At 45.5% G+C, this 22729-nt stretch overlaps 1 protein-coding gene across 20 annotated transcripts in view; it reads right to left on the bottom strand.

The window, feature by feature from the left end:
* The window catches only part of CBLN4 (cerebellin 4 precursor), a gene marked incomplete at its 5' end in the record, with an annotated part of 575839 nt that extends 553814 nt beyond the window's left edge, over positions 1–22025 (bottom strand). For 19 of the 20 annotated variants that reach the window (XR_013824133.1, XR_013824134.1, XR_013824136.1 and 16 more), the window contains one exon: positions 21544–22025. The remainder of the gene's footprint in view (positions 1–21543) is intronic. The other variant, XR_013824149.1, reaches the window with a different exon arrangement.
* Between the last annotated feature and the right edge of the window lie 704 nt (positions 22026–22729).

The raw sequence follows: 22729 nt of genomic DNA, 5'->3' as shown, positions 1-22729 counted from the left end.
AAAAAAATACCAGTTTCTGTTTTTGTTTTAGATTTTAGTGAAACCTCTGTTTAGCTCTTGCATCAACTGCTTCTGTTCTAATCCCCACATGGCCTCCTATGAGCTGGGTAACCTTGACCAATTTTCCTAACCTTTCTGTGCTTCAGCTCTCTTGTGTATCACTCAAGGTCCAGGATGAAATAAATGGCACACTTGAGAGAGGCCACTGAAGAGAATTTAATACAGGATCAACTGACGAAGGTACAGGCATGACGAAGAGAAATCGGTAAGAAATGGGAAGATCCCCCAGAGCTGGTAATAGCAGGAAGCCATCATTAGCCTGAACAGAGGGGCAAGGGAAAGCAGTGGGGTCCAAAATCTGTTGTGACCCTCAGCTGGAAGAGAGAACCACTTGCCAGGAGCTGTGGCCTTAGGTGAGGAGCTCAGCCTTTGCCCCCTTATGACATTATGACTTAACCTTCAGTCTCCCGAAGGCCGCCATTGGAGAAACACAACTAGAATCCAGAGGACAAAGGAGCACGATGGATGCTGCCCCACGGGCCATGCTGCCACAGCGCCAAGCACAGGAAGGAAGATCTGAAGGGCACAGAGAAAATCGAGCACAGCCCACCCGTACCATTAGGACAATAACAGCACCTTTGTCATAGAGCTATTCTGATGATTACATGAAGAAACATATAAAGGACAGTCTCTGGCACATATAAATGCTCAACAAACAATACCTTATAGCAGAATCATTAACTAGCCCACATAATCAGTATATATCTGAAGTACTGAATATGCCTACTGATACTAAATAACTATAGAAGTGAATTCTTTCTGAAAACCTGGGTGATTTATTTGTTTATTTATATATTTGTAGCAAGAAATTTGCCAAAGAAGTCATTTCCAAGCTGAATGTTTTCACCACACACTCAAAAAGAAAATCTTCATTTACTTTCACTAGGTCTGTACTGTGATCTAATATCCATTGCCCTTTAGGAAAAAAACAGCTCCTACAAAATGGAAATGATTTTTCTTCAAAGAAATGGCCACTCCAGATTTGTTGAAAGTGATTCAATATTTGGTTCAATATTTGTCCCCATGCCTGTGTCAAAATCTGGTTAAAAGAGAAGTTTTAGGTTTAACTATGGCCTGAGGAATGCAGTGCTGGCAGGCGCTTCAGTATAAAGGATTCCTGCAGAAAGTCTCACTTGGTCTTCTCCCCTTGAAAGCAAAGGATGAGTTTCCAAAAACCAAAATACTGATCAAGATCTCAACCCTAAAATGCAAAATGGAAGGCTGCCATCAATATCAATATATAATATATATTATGCTATAGTATCTAGAATATATAATCCAATATTAACTCAACATATAAAACATATCATCTAATATGTAACATATGATCCAATATTAAATATTGGAGGGTTGTCATATCTTGTGGCCAATGACTTTGTACCAGGTATAACCAGTGATTTGTGTAAGCCTGTAGCAACTCTAGTTATACAACTTGAGCAATTCATTCATAGCACTCAAACCCTAGTTGCATAACTTTACTCTCTACTTGTCCTTGGGCAAACCACCTCGATTCTCTCCACCTCCCTCTAGATTGGGGTGGGGGGGGTGGGCAGAGTGCCCACTTCAACCTGTAGCTCTACCACTTATTAACTAAATGACCTTGAGCAAATTATTTAAATTTGAAATGTGACAGAAAGAGGAGTTGGAGGATTCTGAGGTTTTTGTCTTGAATAAGTATACAGGATGGTGTTTGCCCTTTCCTGTGTCACTGAGTCAGCAGCCTGTTCTTATTTATTAGTTTATAACGAAAAGTTCCAGGCCTCGATCTGGACTCTCATCTAATGCCAAAGCCCGTGCATTTTGGTCCTTTACACCATATTCCCGTCATGCTTTGGCAAGTAAGCCTGGGCACTGAGCCTGAGCTAATAAGTCAGTCAACAGCAAGCTCTGACGACACTCCCCACTCAGCATCAATTTCTGGACTCAGCAAGATTGAAGTGATTTGCCAAGGGTCCCACAGCAAGTCAGAACTGGTGCTTTAGGCTTGTACAAACTTATCCTGCTTGCCCTGGGTGAAGCTTCGTCTCTGAAGCAGCAATTATTAACCTTCTAGAGATCCTGGACCACTCTGAGAATCTGATGAAAATGATGGATCCCATCCCCTTAAAAAGCTAGGCGTACACAGCTACACAGACAATTTCTGGAGGTTCACAGACGCTCCCTTTAAAGCTCATCTGTAAACCCACTCGGGAACCCTGGGCTAAGAATCCCTGCCTTGGAGGCAAAGTTGAAAATAAGTAAATTAATACCAAGATGTTTTTAATTATTTTGAATAGGTAACAGACACACCTGAGGAAAAATACTAAAATAAAAGAGTACAAATGAGTATTAGATGGTCTCTCTCCTAGTTCTATCTTTTAGCATCTCAATTCCCCTGACCGGATGCATCCACTCCTAACAGATTCTCCTATAGACATCCGGAGATGGAGTGTGTATGTGTGTGTGTGTCACCTTTCTCTTCACCCACAAAGTAGCATCCTGTACACATTGTTCTGTTTCTTGTTGCCTTACCCTCCTATGATTGCACAGCTGGCTCTTACTGATGAACACTTAGGGATGTTTTCATCTTTTCCCATAAAGAAACTTCCGCCCTGGATAACCTTGAGCATCCCTGTTTGTGCTCATTTCGGAGTTTATCTGTAGCAAAAGCTCCCAGAAGCAGGACTGAGGGTCCAAGGACCCGTGCGTTTTACCTTTAACAGACTTTCCAAATTGCCCTCCAAAGGGAATCTACCAATTCACACTCTCACCAACAAAATCACCAAGTATTTTAATAACACTGCCACGTTTTCCCCAGAACTGGAAGTATTCATTTTTCAATTTAAAAAAAGAAATCCACTACATGAAATGCTTTCTGGCTTCTCTTGACTAATCCAAGTTATTCCACAAATTATTCTCACAAACAAAAACAAATAGTCTGATCCATATGTTCACATTCAGCACAGGCCAAAAGAGCAAAGGCAAGCCACAGACAAGCCTTCGGAACCGAACCCTTATCTATCAATGTGGGGCTCTTTCTTGATAATAACCCTTTCATCCCATAATTAATGGATAGACCGATGTCTTACCTGAATCAAAATTTGTTTCAATTCCAAAGGAACCTCATATGAACAACTCAGAACAGAGATAAAAGTTTAAAAGATCAAAATCCCCAGGGAAATTTAAAATGCCAAGGCCAGAATCCATTCTCATTTCAATTAGTTCCAGCAAAGAACTACTGAATCAGAGTTTCCAATGCTGCTAAAGCAATTGCTCATTAAGGCAAACTGAGAGAAGGCTCAACCTTGCCGTTTTCCCTTCATGCCGAGCAGAACGTCCCACGCGTTCCGAATTGGACACATGGTACCAAGTACATATAAAAATGAACAAGAAATTTTATTAAAGCACAATACAGGGGAGAAAAATAAACTTGAAACTGGATATATGGGCCAAGATTCTGTCCACGAGGTGCAAGGGACCAAAGCTCAAACTGGCTTCAGGAGAAAAAGTTAAAAACTCAGAAAGAGAATGTGCCCCTCACCCTTTATTAAGGCCTCTGACGTCGCACCACTGCCCAATGGGGTTTATGACTTCCTGTCTTGCCCCAGGGTTACTTCTCTAGGATCCCTTGCCCTGGGTGCTGTCTCAACGGGACACACACTCAGCTACCTTCCGCAGCCTCCTCTTGACCCCTGTCAATGTGCACTGAGTCCCCCCAGGCTCAGCAAATAGAGTCAGCTTCCTCTGCTGCCCCTGCCTTCAGTCTCCTCCAGGCCAGAGAGGGGCACATGTCCAAATGCCCACCTGGCAAGCTACCCCAAGCCCTCCCTTGTGTTCTGCTGCTGCAGAACACACACACACACACACACACACACGCACACACACACACACACACACACACACACACACACCATCTTTATCCATTCATCTGTTGATGGACATTTAAGTTGTTTCCATATCTTGGCTATTGTAAATAATGTCGCAATGAACACGGGAGTGCAGACAGTGATTTCATTTCCTTTGGATAAATACCCGTACGTGGGATGACTGGATCATAGGGTAGTTAATTTCATGAGAACCCCCATACTGTTCTCCATAATAACTGTATCAATTTACATTCCCACCAATAGCACACTAGGGCTCCTTTTTTTCCAAATCCCCATCAATACTTGTTATCTCTCATCTCTTTTGGTAACAGCCATTCTACCAGGTGTGGGGTGACATCTCATTGCGTCCTGGATGTGCATTTACCCGTGATTAGTGGTACTGAGCTCCGCTAAGCTTGTGGCAATCTGTTCCACCGCAATGGAAAGCTAGCCTTTGAGAAGCAGGAGAGGTTGCCTGATGGCTCTGCGCATCTCTGAGCTTCCAGTCAGCTGAGGAGGAGAGGCTACCTGTTGGTTAGGATGAGCCTGGGAGAAAGTGCCTGGGCTCAACGTGCAATGGACGCAAGCTGGAAGGCAGCCACCACCAACAGGATGAAAATGGAGACCACCGAGCCACACAGCTGGTCAGGTGGCACAAGGAAAACTGTAAGCTCAGATGTACTGCAGAGGCTGGAATACCCAGATCCTCCCCTGTCTTTCTTTTGCCTCTAGTTTATTCTAAGGCAAGACTCCTTACCATGCCCACAAGCGCCTGCAAGGGCTTACCCTGCTGACCTCCCTGACCTCCTTCCTCTCCACACTGCCCCTTCACAGATATATTATTATTATCATCACTTATTTATTTATTTATGCTGCACTGGGTCTTCATTGCTGCGCACAGGCTTTCTCTAGTTGCGGCGAGCTGGGGCTACTCTTGGTTGCGGCGCGCGGGCTTCTCATTGCCGTGGCTTCTCTTGTTGCAGAGCACGGGCTCTAGGTGCACAGGCTCAGTAGTTGTGGCACACAGGCTCAGTAGTTGTGGCTCGAGGGCTCTAGAGCGCAGGCTCAGTAGTTGTGGCACACGGGCTTAGCTGCTCTGCAGCATGTGGGATCTTCCTGTACCAGGGCTCGAACCCATGTTCCCTGCATTGGCAGGCGGATTCTCAGCCATTGCACCACGAGGGATGTCCCCACAGATACATTCTTATCTCATCAGCTTTATTTCAGTGCCTGGAACATACCAATCTCTTCCCACGTCTAGGCCTTTGCAATGTATGTTCCCTCTGCCTAGAATGCTCTTCTCTTGGCTCTTGCTTTGGGTGGCTCCTTAGTTAGGTACAGCAGAAATGTCACTTCTTTTACTAGAAGGCTTTCAAGAAGCCTTCTCCAAATGCTCCACCCAAAGGAGGTCCCTCCATCTCATACTCTGTCTCTGCACCCTGTTTCTTTCCACCGCAGCACTCATGAGAATTTGCATTTAGATTATATATTCGGTTGTTTGCTTTTTCACTGTCTATCTTTATCACTAGGAAGTACGCACCTGTGGCAGCTGGGATTGTGTCTGCCTATTTAATCTCTGCTTCCCCAGGACCTAGCAGGGTGCCAGGCCCTAGAAGACACTCGATCATTTTAAGTGGACAAATGGCCTTCCTACCTGCGCGGAAGTGCTCCCCTGCCATCCCTTTTCCCCTCCTCTCATAAGACCAGCAAGGCCCAGAGCCTTCAAAGTTCTGCTTTCTGAATCCCAGACATGCTCTTCCCAAGTCCTGGTGATCGTTCACCAAGGTAGAACTATTGATTAGCCCCATTTTACAGATGAAGAAAACAAGTCTCAGAGAAATGAAGAGATCACAGAGCACCTGAAATAGCAGACCCAAGACTTGGACCCACTTCCGTCCGACTCCAAAATCCATGTTCCTCCCATGAGCGTCTGTCACCTCCAGTTTTCTAGAGAAGGCTTCTTGAGAAATCTTAACATCCCGAGTACTCACAGCAGCCAGTCCATGCCAACCCAGGTGGAGGAGAGAAGGGTAAGAGAAATCTGGCTGAAAGGAATTTGAGGCAGCTTCCAAGGTAACAGGCAGAGAAGGCGTCCCCACCAGAGGAAAGTGCTCCCTGGAGACTGTGGGCTCCGTACAGACACTGGCTTGGTCCTGCTCAAGGCTGCACCTTCAGAGGTAAGAATAGTGCCTGGTATGTGGTGGGCATTCAGTAGGTATGGTTGAAAGAACTTAAAATGCTAATATCAAACTGTTAGGAGTTCATAGGTAGGTAACACAGCAAGGGTCTCAACCTGAGTAGAATCCCCGTACACACGGGCAGGCTTGCCAGGCATCTCAGTTATGTTGGGGTTTCTCAACCTGGACGCTACGGACATCTGGTGCCAGGTCGTTCTCGTCACGGGGGCTGCCCTGTGCGCCACAGAAGTGAGCAGCACCCCTGGCCTCTACTATAGAGGCAGCACACGTCCCCCTCCACGTGGTGACAGCCACCGATGTCTCCAGACAGTCCCAGAAGTCCCCTCGGAGGGCAAAACCACCTTCCTAACTCATGAGAACCCCTGACTTACGTGCAGCGGAGCCTAATCCTTATTGAAACATGGGCTCAGACCCTCCGAGATTTTTGCCAGAAGAAGGAAATAAGCTACCAGGATGCTTGGCTTGCCTTCCTTTCTTGTATAAAATTGACAATCTCTGTTTCAGGAGAAATAAGGGGAGGGAATCAAGAAGACTCTGCAGGTCACCACGAGGCAACTGACTCAGGACACCGCTGGGGCTAGTGGGGGGCTTGGAGCTGCAGTCATGTTGATTCCTAGAGAAGCTGCCAGGGTAAATTTTCCAAGCGTATGGCTAGGTAACATCTGGACTTAATCTGAAATGAGGTTTCGCTGCCTTCTCTCACCTTGGGATAAAAAAATATATGTATTTTTATTCAGCCTAAATTGGAGTCTCTAACACTTAAAATGAGAGATCCTTGAACAGAAGGAGTAAGCCATACTACAAACCACAGAAAGATAGTGGGGGGAGGATACTTCCTCCATCTGAAATGCTGCCGGATTAAAAAAAACAAAGACCAAGGTTTCTCTTACTTTGCGGGTGCCATCTTTCTAGGAACAAGCAGTGCAGAAAACATGGATAAATCAAAAGAATTTTCTAAGTGGCACCGTGAAAGCTCTGTGCACTTAGAATCTCATTCTCCCAAGAGTTTCTTATCTGAATCGTTAAATACGCTCATCAGTCCGGAACTGATGCCACCTTCCTCGTGAACCTTGAGGAAAAGCACAGACTCGGAGTCCCAAACAGACTTTCACACCTGCCCTTCCTCCAATCTTTCGAATGTAAAGAGGAATGAACGTGTTTCCATCTTAAATGTCAGGCCTGCTCCGTGGGGGGCATCAACTCCGCAAAACATCAGAGGAAACACCAATCACAGGAGGGTTTTCTATTCCAGGTTGTGAAAGAAAAGCTCAGGTTGGAGTTCACGGAGCATTTTGCTTAAACGTGACCTGTTACTTATAGACAAGGGAGCAGGTGGCGGTGAGAGGGCTCTCGAGAGTGATTTTTAAAATAGGATTCTGATATCTGGAACATTTTCTTCTGACAAAATCTTAAGGAGGATCTCAATAAAAAGCAGATACAAGAGGAGCCTCTGGGACTTCCGTGGTGGTCCAGCGGTTAGGACTCTGCACTTCCAATGCAGGGGGCGAGGGTTCTATCCCTGGTCGGGGAGGAAGTTCCGCATGCCACACAGTGCGACCAAAAACAAAAGAAGGCTTTTTCAGAGAAACGGGAGGTCTAGAAATCCACCCCAGGCAACACTTCGCACCAGCATCTTCCCCAAAACCTCACCATGATCTGCCAAAACAACTTGGAGCTCTGCGCTCTGGGGGACTGGGTTTTCCCTTTGGCACTGGGTTGCTCCATGGATTTCCAATAAACTGTCCTTGCATTTTTTTTTTTTTTAGATGTTGGGGGTAGGAGTTTATTTATTTATTTATTTTTGCTGTGTTGGGTCTTCGTTTCTGTGCGAAGGCTTTCTCTAGTTGTGGCAAGCAGCGGCCACTCTTCATCGCAGTGCGCGGGCCACTCACTATCGCGGCCTCTCCTGTTGCGGAGCACAGGCTCCAGACGCGCAGGCTCAGCAGCCATGGCCCACGGGCCCAGTTGCTCCGCGGTCTGTGGGATCCTCCCAGACCAGGGCTTGAACCCATGTCCCCTGCATTGGCAAGCAGATTCTCAACCACTGCGCCACCAGGGAAGCCCCTGTCCTCGCATCTTGAGCTCGTTTCTCTGTCCACCTGCTGCCGCTCGGTGGCCTGGGAGCTGATTCTAGAGACTGGCTCACGAAAGTCCCCTGTCGCAGCCAATGGGAGGCAACAACAGGAGGTCCAAGGGCAGGAGGAGAGAGCAGTCAGGACATTTCTTCCCCACGGGCTCCCAGGATTGGTCAGCTCGGGCTAGTTTTGAACATGGCTATCTAAGCCCAATTTTCTAAGTCTGTTTCCATTTCAAACACCGTGGTTCGGATTTGGGGCTGAGAAATGTGGTCCCTGATATCAGTGTGCCTTAAGTTCGATCCTTCCCTGAAGAACAGTCACATTTTTTTACCTGGAAGTGGAATCTACTCTGTTGGTTGCCTGAGAGACAAAATGCACCGCTTTGTACCATTTAAATGTTAAGAGGGCTCAGACATTTTTCTGCAGAAAGCCTATTTCCCTGGCACTGAGTTCCCCAGTTCTCCCAGTTTCACAGGTTAGGGAGTTCTCTTTCATTAGAAAGTTTTTTAGAAAATGTTAGGGATGGATTTCATTTATATCAATTTCTTGCTGTGCTTTCTACTAAATTCCAAATTAATGCCAGCCCAGGGTTTAATAGATCAGATCCCTGAGGTCACCGTGACCGCTATTAACTGAGCACTAGCTTTGTGCAAGGCATGTTCTATTCACTGTCTCTCATGCTCCTAAAACCCCCAAGGTAAGCAGCATTCTTCCCAATGGAAAAACTGAGGCTTCGCAATAAGTGAAGTCACTTGGAAGAGCTAGAATTTGAACTTCTATGGTCCGGAAGCCCTAATCTTTTGTACATATGGGGAATGACTGTTAAGGGGTAGGAGGGTTCTTTTTAGGGTGATGAAAATGTTCTGAAATTAGACAGTGGTAATGATTGTACAACTTTCTGAACAGAAGAAAACCACTGAATTGTATACTTTAAAAGGGTGAATCTCATGGCATACGAATTATGTCTCAAAAAAAATATTTTGAACAGCACTCAGAACAATGCTTGGCTAAGTACTAAGGAAGTTTTCATTAAATAAATTAAAGTAAATTGCAAAAACAATAAATTATTATTTCAGATTTTAAAATCTTTATTCATCAAATCCTTCGGCCACCCCACCACACGAGATTTTTCAGAATTGTCTTCAATCTTTCAGAGCCTTCACCCTTTCGCCGCTTTCCCATATTTTCTGCAATCTCTCCCTCCCAGTTGGACCCCTTCCAACTCCAAATTTCCCTCTTCCTGTTATACGAAGAAATCCTGCTTTATGTAAGTTGGTGCAGCCACTGTGGAAAACAGTATGGAGGATACTCAGAAAACTAAAAATAGAACTACCGTATGATCCAGCAGTCCCACTCCTGGGCATATATCCAGACAAAACTATAATTCAAAAAATTACCTGCAAAAGATGGCAGTGTAGAAGGACGTGCGTTCACTCCCTCTTGCGAGAGCACCAAAATCACAACTAACTGCTGAACAATCATCGAGAGTAAGACACTGGAACTCACCAAAAAAGATACCCCACATCCAAAGACAAAGGAGAAGCCACAATGAGATGGTACGAGGGGTGCAATCAAAATAAAATCAAGGGGGTTTCCCTGGTGGCGCAATGGTTGAGAGTCCGCCTGCCGATGCAGGGGACACGGGTTCGTGCCCCAGTTCAGTAAGATCCCACATGCCGCGGAGCGGCTGGGCCCGTGAGCCATGGCCGCTGAGCCTGCATGTCCGGAGCCTGTGCTCCGCAACAGGAGAGGCCACAACAGTGAGAGGCCCACGTACTGCCAAAAAAAAAAAAAAAACACCTAGAGACAAATGACGATGAAAACACGACAATCCAAAACCTATGGGATGCAGCAAAAGCAGTTCTAAGACGGAAGTTTATAGCAATACAAGCCTACCTCAAGAAACAAGAAAAATCTCAAAGAAACAATCTAACCTTACACCTAAAGGAACTAGAGAAAGAAGAACAAACAAAATCCAAAGTTAGCAGAAGGAAAGAATCATAATGATCAGAGCAGAAATAAATGAAATAGAAACAAAGAAAACAATAGCAAAGATCAATAAAATTAAAAGCTGGTTCTTTGAGAAGATAAACAAAATTGATAAACCATTAGCCAGACTCATCAAGAAAAAGAGGGAGAGGACTCAAATTAGTAAAATTAGAAATGAAAAAGGAGAAGTTACAACAGATACCGCAGAAACACAAAGCATCCTAAGAGACTACTACAAGCAACTCTATGCCAATAAAATGGACAACCTGGAAGAAACAGAAAATATGAACAGACCAATCACAAGTAAAGAAATTGAAACTGTGATTAAAAATCTTCCAACAAACAGAATTCCAGGACCAGATGGCTTCACAGGTGAATTCTATCAAACATTTAAAGAAGAGCTAACACCCAACCTTCTCAAACTCTTCCAAAAAACTGCAGAGGAAGGAACACTCCCAAACTCATTCTATGAGGCCACCATCACCCTGATATCAAAACCAGACAAAGTTACTACAAAAAAAGAAAATTACAGACCAATATCACTGATGAATATAGATGCAAAAATCCTCAACAAAATTCTAGCAAACAGAATGCAACAACACATTAAAAGGATGATACACCATGATCAAGTGGGATTTATCCCAGGGATGCAAGGATTCTTCAACATACGCAAATCAATCAATGTGATACACCATGTTAACAAATTGAAGAACAAAAGCCATATGATCATCTCAATAGATGCAGAAAAAGCTTTTGACAAAATTCAACACCCATTTATGATAAAAACTCTCCAGAAAGTGGGCATAGAGGGAACCTACCCCAACATAATAAAGGCCATATATGACAAAACCACAGCCAACATCATTCTGAATGGTGAAAAACTGAAACCATTTCCACTAAGATCAGGAAGAAGACAAGGTTGCCCACTCTCACCACTATTATTCAACATAGTTTTGGAAGTCCTAGCCACAGCAATCAGAGAAGAAAAAGAAATAAAAGGAATCCAAATCGGAAAAGAAGAAGTAAAACTGCCACTGTTTGCAGATGACTGACATGATACTATACATAGAGAATCCTAAAGATACCACCAGAAAACTACTAGTGGTAATCAATGAATATAGTAAAGTTGCAGGATACAAAATTAATGCACAGAAATCACTTGCATTCCTATACACTAATGATGAAAAATCAGAAAGAGAAATTATGGAAACACTTCCATTTACCACTGCAACAAAAAGAATAAAATACCTAGGGAGACAAAAGACTTGTATGCAGAAAACTACAAGACACTGATGAAAGAAATTAAAGATGACACAAACAGATGGAGAGATATACCATGTTCTTGGATTGGAAGAATCAATATTGTGAAAATGACTATACTACCCAAAGCAATCCACAGATTCAATGCAATCCCTATCAAATTACCAATGGCATTTTTTTTAACAGAACTAGAACAATAAAACTTGTAGGGAGACACAAAAGACCCCGAATACCCAAAGCAGTCTTGAGGGAAAACACGGAGCTGGAGGAATCTGACTCCCTGACATCAGACTATCCAAGCTACAGTAATCAAGACAATACGGTACTGACACAAAAACAGAAATATAGATCAGTAGAACAGGATAGAAAGCCCAGAGATAAACCCACGTACATATGGTCACCTTATTTTTGATAAAGGAGGCAAGAATATACAATGGAGAAAAGACCGCCTCTTCAATAAGTGGTGCTGGGAAAACTGGACATCCACATGTAAAAGAATGAAATTAGAACACTCCCTAACACCACACACAAAAATAAACTCAAAATGGATTAAAGACCTAAATGTAAGACCAGACACTATAAAACTCTTAGAGGAAAACATAGGAAGAACACTCTTTGACATAAATCACAGCAAGATCTTTTTTGACCCACCTTGTAGAGAAATGGAAATAAAAACAAAAATCAACAAATGGGACCTAATGAAACTTCAAAGCTTTTGCACAGCAAAGGAAACTACAAACAAGATGAAAAGACAACCCTCAGAAGGGGAGAAAATATTTGCAAATGAATCAAAAGACAAAGGATTAATCTCCAAAATATATAAATAGCTCATGCAGCTCAATATTAAAAAACAAACAACCCAATCAAAAAATGGGCACAAGACCTAAATAGACATTTCTCCAAAGAAGACATACAGATGGCCAAGAGGCACATGAAAGGCTGCTCAACATCACTCATTACTAGAGAAATGTAAATCAAAACTACAATGAGGTATCACCTCACACCAGTTAGAATGGGCATCATCAGAAAATCTACAAACAACAAATGCTGGAGAGGGTGTGAGAAAAGGGAAGCCCCTTGCCCTATTGGTGGGAATGTAAATTGATACAGCCACTATGGAGAAGAGTACGGAGGTTCCTTTAAAAACTAAAAATAGAATTACCATATGACCCAGCAATCCCACTACAGGGCATATACTCAGAGAAAACCATAATTCAAAAAGATACATGAACCCCAATGTTCACTGCAGCACTATTTACAACAGCCAGGTCATGGAAGCAACCTGTCCATCGACAGATGAATGGATAAAGAAGATGTGGTACATATATACAATGGAATATTACTCAGCCATAAAAAGGAATGAAATTGGGTCATCTGTAGATACGCGGATGGACCTAGAGACTGCCATACAGAGTGAAGTAAGTCAGAAAGGGAAAAACAAATATCATATATTAACACATATATGTGTAATTTAGAAAAATGGTACAAATGAACTGGTTTGCAAGGCAGAAATAGAGACACAGATGTAGAGAACAAATGTATAGACACTAAGAGGGGAAAGCAGGGGCGGGGGGAGGGATGAACTGGGAGATTGGGATTGACATGTATACACTGATGTGTATAAAACAGATAACTAATAAGAACCTGCTGTATAAAAAAATAATATAAAATAAAATTCAAGAAAAAAAGATACATGCACCCCTATGTTTAGCAGCACTATTTACAATAGCCACGACATGGAAACAACCCAAATGTCCATCGGCACATGAGTGGATAAAGAAGATATGGTACATATATACAGCGGAATACTACTCAGCCATAAAAAAAATGAAATAATGTCATTTGCAGCAACATGGATGCAACTAGAGGTTATTATACTAAGTGAAGTAAGTCAGAAAGAGAAAGACAAACACCATATGATATCACTTATATGTGGAATCTAAAAGATGACACAAATGAACTTATCTATGAAACAGGAACATAATCACGGACATAGAGAACAGACTGGTAGTTGTGAAGGGGGAGGGGGTGGGGGAGGGATGGAGTGGGAGGCTGGGGTCAGCAGATGTAAGCTATTATAGAGAGAATGGATAATAAACAAGGTCCTACTGTATAGCACAGAGAACTATATTCACTACCCTATGATAAACCATAATAGAAAAGAATATTTTTTAAAAGAATGTATATATATATATGTGTGTGTGTGTGTGTGTGTGTGTGTATAACTGACTCACTTTGCTGTACAGCAGAAACTAACACAACATCGTAAATAAACTATACTTCAATAAAAAAAATTTTTAATTAAAAAAAAGAAATCCTGCTTTCCCGAGGCCCTTCGCTCCAATCCAGTACCATGCTCATTTTTGCGTATCCAAACCAAGAATCAAAGCGCCTTCCATTTAACAAGATTCCACCCTGATTAAAAAGCAATTATGATTTGTTTTTTCTTACGCTAGTTATTGTAATAGAGACAATACATGTCTTCTCTTTTTCTTTTTCCTTTTTAAAGAATTCAGAGGATAGAGTGGAAAAGGAAAAGGTGAGTCAGTAAGCCAGAGACTGAGGAAGCACAGATGGGACTGAAAAACTACGAACTCTTTTCTTCTCGTTCACCATTTCTCCCCATCGATGACAAATTTCAGACACCTTTTGGTCTCAGGACTTCGTATTTACTGTTCCCTCTACATAGAATGCTTTTCCCGCAGGAAGCCACATGGCTCACTACCATAACCCACGCAGATCTCTGATCAAATGTCCCCACTCTGTGACATTCCCAGGGTCCCCTGATTGCATCTCATCCCTGACACCACGATCCCTCTCGCCTGCCTTCTTTCCTCTCAATAGCTTGCATTATGATCTGCCATCCTATGTAGTTCCGTATTTGCTTGTTCAGGGTCTCTCGCCCCACTCTCAGCCCTCTCGAGGCAGTCTTCTGTCTTTCTTATTCACAACGGTATCCCCAGCACCGAGAACAGTGTCTGGTACATAGTAAGACGCCCAGTAAATATTATTTGGGTGAATGAATGAATGAATAAATGAATGACACAAGAAGCTAATTTTCAACAGGTCTTCTAGACAAGGGGTCGTATTTTGCACAGAAGGCAGGTATTACTCTACGTTGGGTGGTATGCCAGTTCATCTGTATTATTTCCCTGGGTACCATGGAGACCTCTAAGAAGCCATTGTTCTGAAATACAATTACAGGGGAAAATTAGTCACTTAATTCAAAAGTGTTCATGCTTCTGTATAATAATTTGATGTGAAAAGAAAGACGTGGAAAGATATTAGTCTTATTGTCAGCACACTTTTTTAGTTTTTAAAAATCAAGTCTCCTCTGTGCCTGTCTTGCCATTTCATCCATCAGGGTGAGAACTCCCCAAGGGAAGGGCCAGGCGGGAGCGGGTTTCAGGACAGCGCTGAGTGTCTGGGGAGGGGCTGGATGCCAGCTTTTCCCTGAGTTCTGTGAGCTGTCCCAGCAAATTATCAAACCCAAGGAGGGGGTCATGGGAACCCTGATTTATAGCCGGTTGGTCAGAAGTACAGCTGACAACCTGGGACTTGCGATTTGGCACCTGAAGTGGGGTCAGTCTTGTGGGACAGAACCCTGAACTTGTGGGATCTGACACTAACCCTAGGTAGACAGAGGCAGAACTGAATTGAGATCTAGGACATCCAGTTGAGAATTGGTTAGTGTTGGGGGCGGAAAATACCTACACTTCTGGACCCAGAGGTGAGTAGTAGAAGAAAAACATGATAGTCCTTTTCTCTCAGACCAGCTGGGACTACGGAAGCAGATACTGGGCATGGGGCCCAGCATTCTTGTTCTCACAAGCCCAACAGGTGACTCTGGTACGAACTCAAGTCTGAGACCATTGCTTGCTTCCCCCTGGGAAGTCCCCGAGGGTCTAACCCTCCTCCAGGTAGTCTAGTATCCACGACTCTCCCTGGGCAGCATTGTCCCATCTGGGCTCACAGCCCAATCTCCAACAAACCCCAGCGTTCACCTCCAGAGCTCAAAATAATATGTTGGTACCATTATTCCTGATTTAGGTAACACATATTACCTCCCCACCAAGAGGACTTAGCCCATAACTTCCCCTCTCCATCTCAACTTTTGATATTTATAGTTCTGTGACTCTCTAGAATTTTAGATGATACGCTCAATCCTCTATTTCTTGTTCCATCAACAAGGGGATCCTGGACCCCCTGCTTTATAAGATGCTCATTAGCTCCCATCCCCTCCCCGCCCTTCTCCTCCCTCCAATCCATGTCACAACTTCTGCCCAAGACTCCTTTGCTTTTATGTTTCTAAACAGATCTCATTTACAGTTCATTCCCTCTCAAGGCAGTCTTTTTCTTTCGTATTCACAGAAGTATCCCCAGCACCAAAAACAGTATGTGGTACATAGTAAGATGGCCGGTAAATATTTATTGGGTGAATGAATAAATGTACAAATAAACGAATGACATGAGAAGCTAATTTTCAATAGGTGTTCTAGACAAGGGGTCATATTTTGCACAGATGGCAGGTATTACTCTACGTTGGGTGGTATTCCAACATAGCGTAACACCTGCCATCAGGTATTACTAAACTTACAAGCTAAGTCTAAATACTGAAAACCAGTGAATAGCCTTTATATTATTACGAGAGTATGTGTGTAAGGAGCATGGCACAGTGTTTGGCAAGAGTAAGCCCTCCATCAATGGTAGTGGATTATTATTTTCATGACAAGCTAAATATTGTTCAGGTTGGTAGCCAGACTCCAAAGTGGTCCCCAGTGATGCTCACCTCCTGGTATTCACGTTAGTGTGTAATCTCCTCCTACACTGAATAGGGTTGAACTGTTTGACAAATGGGATGTTGCAGAAGTGACAGTGTGTAATTTCCAAAGCTAGGCTACAAAGAGCATTGTAACTTCTGCCTTGTTCTCTTGGGATTCCTTGGGCTGGGAAAAGCCAGACACCATATTGTGAGGACACTCAAGCTGCTCTGTGGAGAGGAACCTCCAGCAGTCGACACCAACTGGCCTGCCATGTGAGTGAGCTACTTTGGAAGGGGATCACCCAGCCCCAATGAAATCTTCACATGATGCTACCAGCCCTGGCCTAGGTGTTGACTACAACCTCATGAAAAATTTTGAGTCAGAACCACCAGGTTATGAATTCCTGACCCAAAGAAACTATAAGCGATAATAAATGTTTATTATTGTTTTAAGCCACTAAGCATTGGGGTAACTTGTTACGCAGCAATAGATAACTACTACACTTTACTGTAGTGTCAGCCATCCTATTGAAGGGCCATATTTCACAGTACATGACTAATTCCAAACGACATTATTCTAAGTCAGATAAAAAGATGCGTCTCGGGACTTCCCTGGTGGTCCAGTGGTAAAGAATCTGCCTTCCAATGCAGGGGATGCGGGTTCGATCCCTGGTCAGGGAACTAAGACCCCACATGCCACGGGGCAACTAAGCCCGCATGCCACAAGTACTGAGCTTGTGCGCCTCAGTTAGAGCCCATGAGCCACAAACTACAGAGCCCATGCACTCTGGAGCCCACGCACCACAACTGCAGAGCTGCCCTGGAGCCTGCGTGCCACAACTAGAGAAAAGAAAACCCACACACCACAACTAGAGAGAAGCCCACATACCACAACGAAAGATCTAGCATGCCTCAACAGAGACCCTGCATGCTGCAACTGAGACCCGACACAGCTGAAAATAAATTAAATAAATACATACATAAACATGGCGGGGGGGGGGGGAGAAAAAAAAAAAGATGGGTCTCTTTCAACCAAAGTGGTCCTTTCAGCCTGTGCTAAGACTTGGTTTTAATTATCTACAAAATTCTTTCTTGATCCTAGTGGCAAAAATCAAAGCCAATTCTCTATTCTAAGTTACAGGTCAGCAACTCACTGAGAGCTTTCAGCTTAGACATTTCAACAAAGGGGAAGGCTTTCCAGAGCTCAGCCTTGCACCACACTGCCTGCTCCCTCCCACCTCTAAAGCACTGCAGAAAATCACCTAAGTACTGATAGCTTGCTAAACTATACATCCCCAGACCCCACTCGCAGGGATTCTGAATCAGTGGCTGCAGCCTGGACCCAGGAATCTGCTTTATAAAGAAATAGTCCCCCAGGTGATCCCGATATAGGTAGAGCTGCTCTGAGAGAAAAGATGCTCTAAAGGCTGGCGTCTCCTCTCCCCTGATCCATTAGCTGAGCCGTCACAGCTGGTGAGATGGGAATAACACTGAAAGCATTTGCCAGCATGGTTGCGAGCCAGGCCTTCTCCAAGTCTGAAGTCAGGGGACGGCAAGCTGAGCGCCACTGCGTAAAACATATACAGTCACAATCCTTTTCTCTGTCTCAGAAAAGATCCACCAGTGAATAACTCAGAGAAAAGTTCCTCTGGAAGAATCAGTAGCCATTCCTACCTCTTGTAGGCTTTTTATTTTCTTTCCCCGTTTTGCAAATCTGAGGGAATTACATCTGCTTCACTATATCAGATGTTCGGGACCAAGATTGTTTTTTAATAGCTCTTTAGAGTCTCATGGACAATGCAGGCAAAACAACACGGAAACCTTGAAAATCTGAAGTGTGAAAAGAAGAGCTGGTTCTTTCCTGCTACCTCGCTTACCTCTCTCAGGGACGCTGATTCAAAATAATCATTTCCTGGCCCTAGTCAATACCCATTGATTATTCACCACTGCAGTTATTAAAGCAGGTTGATGTAAGAAAGCTAGAGCTCGGCTGGTGCGAAGCATAAAGATTCTATTTTCAAACAAGACCAGAGATAATCTTGATCAAAGAAACCCACGGGTGCAAAACTGAAAGTCCGCACCCCAAGAGGCAAGCCCGCATAGATGCAGGCCCTTTGAGAGTAGTCACAATAAATCATTCTCTACACTCACATTCAATCAGCATCTATAAATTCTCTAAGATTTACATGTGCCAAGATTGCTGCAAGCAGAAAACCAAGATTTGTTTCTATTCCATAGTCTTTATCGCATTGTTTGCAAACTGGTGATTCCTGGGGCCCCATCTGGAGCTCAGAAATATTTGGTTACACCTGTAGAGGTTCTTTGTTTGTTTGAATTCATTGCCAACGTTTTAAAATCAGGAGATTTTACACTCAATGCAGATGGCAAGCCTGGGTCAGTTAGCATTTTCTGTGTAATAACCATTTATTGTCCCATGATTCTGGCGTTCAGAAATCTGGGCTGGGCTCAGCCAGGCGGCTCTGCTGGTCTAGGCTGGCTTGACTGATCTCTGCCAGCCATGTTCATGTGTTGGTGGTCAGCTGCCGGATCAGATGCGGGCTGGCTGGTCTAGGGTGGCCTCAGCTGGGACAATTGGCTCTGTTCCACCTTGGTCTCTTCCTCCATCAGGCTAGCCCGGGCTTGTTCACAAGGCAATCACGGGTTCCAAGAGCAAGGGCAGGTGTGCAAGGTCTGGATGCCTGGGCTCAAAACTCACACACCATTACTTAAGCTGAATTCTATTGCCCAAAGCAAGTCACAGGCCAGCCTAGATTCAAAGGGTGGAAAAACAGACTCCACCTCTGGATAGGAGGGGAAGAAGCTGAGGCTGATTCTGCAATTTTACGCACAGCTTATCTTAAGAAATCAACAGATGGACCCACACAGTGTGCTAGAGTATAGAGGCACCTGCCCCCTTAAGGGCCATGTCAGCGCCATTCAGGGCTATGTCAGCGCCCTTCTGCACAAGCCCTGCCCTTGTGATTCACTGACACAACGGTCTGGCCCTGGGGGCACGGCAGGGTTGGCCATTCCTGATCCCAGAAGAAGCTCCCACCTTGTGTATCCCAAAGATCCATCCCCAGCACTGTCAGTACCCTGGAATCACTTTTCACTTCTCAGAAAACATCTCCTTTCTGTTTACCCTGTCTCCCTTCCCCCAATAAATATCCAATTTTCTGCTGGGAGAATTAATGGGGGAAGGGGTTGTGAAAGGGGGGAGGGTGACTCTTCGGTAGTTGGAAGGCTCAGGAAAAGAGCAGCTTTGGAGCCAACAGACTTGGGTTCTCCTTGTAGCTCCAAGACCCCATGAACATAGTGTCTGTAAGCCTGGTTTCTCATCTGTAAAACCGTCCCTGCTAAGTTTACTTACTTCTCCTTGAAAATGCATTATGTTCGTTGATCCATACATTTTGCATAAATATGGACCCTTTTTTTTTTTTTTTTTTTTTTTTGCAGTACACAGGCCTCTCACTGTTGTGGCGTCTCCCGTTGCGGAGCACAGGCTCCGGACGCGCAGGCTCAGCGGCCATGGCTCACGGGCCCAGCCGCTCCGCGGCATGTGGGATACTCCCGGACCGGGGCACGAACCCGTGTCCCCTGCATCGGCAGGCGGACTCTCAACCACTGCCCCACCAGGAAGCCCTGGGGACATTTTTGATGTAACAAAGGCAAAAAAACAAAAACAAAAAGGAAACAAAAGCAACGACAACCCAGAAAAGCACTCAGAAATGAGTGGTTAAGGTTATTTCCCGGCTCAGCCGTGAGTTTACACCAGGCTTCCTACAAAAACCAATTCAGGACTCATGTGCAGAAGCGATTTGCTGAAAGATCCAGAGACTTAATGGCCCAGGGAGCTGTTTTATGTCCTTGCATTTACAAACTGTAACTTGCCTCAAAGCTCAGAGTCCCTGGCAATGCCTGCCTCTCCTTGGTGGGAGCCTTGGGAGGGCCTGCAGCGCCCCCTGCTGGGTGAGGGCTCCTGGGACAGGGTCACCCGGGGCTCAGAGCAGGGTTATTGAGGTAAGTCCAGGACAGATCCTCACCCTAAGGGACCTACAAGCATCACTCAGCTGCGAGCCGGTGAAGCCGGGGTCCCCTAACACCCACTTCCGAGGCCCAGCCCTGCAGCTCCCGCCACCTTCAGAGCCCCAGACCACCTTCCCCTTAACCTCCCTAAGCCTCAATTCCCTCATTTGCAAAATGGAAATGATGAGAATGCCGACCTCATTGAGGTGCAAATGTGACAATCCAGAGGAAGCCCTCAAAGCCTGGAAGCAGAGCGCACGACACGTAGCAGCTATTAAGGTCAGGCCCGAATCTCCTCCGGATAAGAGTAACAACAAGAATCATCTATAGCGGTCCCCTTCCCCACCCACCAGGAGTGTGGTAACAACAAGTACCAGGGATTCACCGTCGGCCAGGCTCTGAGACCCTTAGGTGCATTGAACATTTTTAAACCTCAAGCATTTCCATAAAGTCCATAACATTATTATCCCCATTTCACAGATAAGGAGAACTCAGATTAAGTAACTTGGCCAAACTCGGCTAGAAGCAAGTAGCAGGACTAAAATTCAAAAGCCAGCAACCTGTGTCTAGAAGTAATAAAAACTTTTCTTCCTGGATAGATATTATTAAGTCAAAACTCTCCCCACCTCCCCCCTTTTTTCCTTGATAATCTATTAAAAAAGGGAAACTAAGTGAATCAAACCGTTTTGTTTTCCCCCAAAGACCCTCCGTGTTGCCTTTACTACCTGCAGAGCTCCTCACTGGCCTGGCGGCCCTGGGTATTTGTCCTCATCTTACAGAAAGAAAATGGAGAAGCCAGGTCAGGCTAAGCAGTTCCACTCACTTGCTTGTCACTCCCAGAAGCCAGTGGTGGGTGCCCAGGCCAGAACCCCGCGCTCTAGGCCGCTCTGACCTGGTTCAAGACCCCAGTCACGATGCACAAAGCTTGCCAGGGCGTTAGCTTTCGTAGCCTCACTGAAGCCAAGTGAGGGAGGCTGAAGAGAAACGCCTCCAAATTGCAGGGAGACAGATGAGAGACTGGTGAGCGCGCGCGCACACACACACCCCACACACACACACACCACATACACACCACACACACACACCACACATACCTCACACTCACAACACACACACCACACACACACATCTCACACACACACCACACACACAACTCACACACACCTCACACTAACAACACACACACCACACACAATTCTCACACACAGCTCTCACACACACACACCTGGTCAACCAAGAATCAACGTCACTTTTCAACGCCCCAGCGCGCTGAGACAAAGGAGGCTCTGAGTTCCCACGAGGTCTCGGGCAGAAGCTTGACTCACCCTGTACGTGGGCGCTTCCCCAGCTCGCCCGGCTCGGCAGATGCCTGTCGGTCTGTCTGTCCATCCGCCCTGAGCGTCATGACCGGCACGAGGCCCTGGGTTCGCAAGCTCGAGAGTTGCGGGGTGAAATCCGAAACCGACCCCTGTCAACCGAGGGCCAGGGCAGGCCCAAGAAAGGGGCGGACCCTCCAGATGGGTGGGTGGTGCTTTCAACACGCAGGGAACTTACACACGAGGCTTGAAAGTTGTAACGAGCAGTTCTCCGCCCCGCGCCCGAGAATCTTAAAAGTTTATGTCGAGGCCTTAGCGGGCCTTCGTCATCCAGACCGTCTCAACAACACGTGACTCTCAGGCTGCGTCCTCTAAATGGTTCCCACTGTGGGATGGCGGGCGGAAGGCCGTGGGAGCAGCCTCCAATCGTCGGGGCTTAGTTCAAGCGGAGGTCACGTCCTCTCGGTGACCTCCTCCTACAACCCCGAGCCCTCCCTCTCTTCACCCAACTTCCAGGCTTCGCTCGTGTCTCCCAAGTCCTTCCACGCGGCGCCCAGAGCTCTGCAGACGCCACCCGAGGGGTCTCCGTCTTCCATCTTCCTTCCCCACCCCGACCTCCAGGCGCCAAGCAGAGGGGCCTGTTTAACGTGGTCATCAGATTATGTGGCTTCCCTGATTAAGATCCTTCAATGTAGGGTTTCCCTGGTGGCGCAGTGGTTGAGAGTCCGCCTGCCGATGCAGGGGACACGGGTTCGTGCCCCGGTCCGGGAAGATTCCACATGCCGCGGAGCGGCTGGGCCAGTGAGCCACGGCCGCTGAGCCTGCGCGTCCGGAGCTTGTGCTCCGCAACGGGAGAGGCCACAACAGTGAGAGGCCCGCGTACCGCCCAAAAAAAAAAAAAGATCCTTCAATGCTCACTCACAGCAGCTAGAATAAAATCGCCTGATCTGGTCCCTGGCAACTTTTCTCAAACCCCTCAAGCCCCTCACTCCTTGCACACCGGCCACTCAGGCCTCCTCTGACACTCCTGCCCCCAACTTGCCACTCACATCACTTTCTTCCTCCTTTGGACCTGCACCCAGTTGTCCCTCTGCTTGACCCCCTCTTCCCCCTGGAAGCTCCACGTCTGCTCCTGGGCACCTTGCAGATGTCCAATGCCTCCTTCTCCGGGAAGCCTTTCTGATCACCCCTCGCC

Source organism: Stenella coeruleoalba (genome assembly GCF_951394435.1).
Source record: "Stenella coeruleoalba genome assembly, chromosome: 15".
Taxonomy (NCBI): Eukaryota; Metazoa; Chordata; class Mammalia; order Artiodactyla; family Delphinidae; genus Stenella; species Stenella coeruleoalba.
Note: the sequence above shows the minus strand (reverse complement) of the source record. Positions and strands in the feature narration are given on the sequence as shown.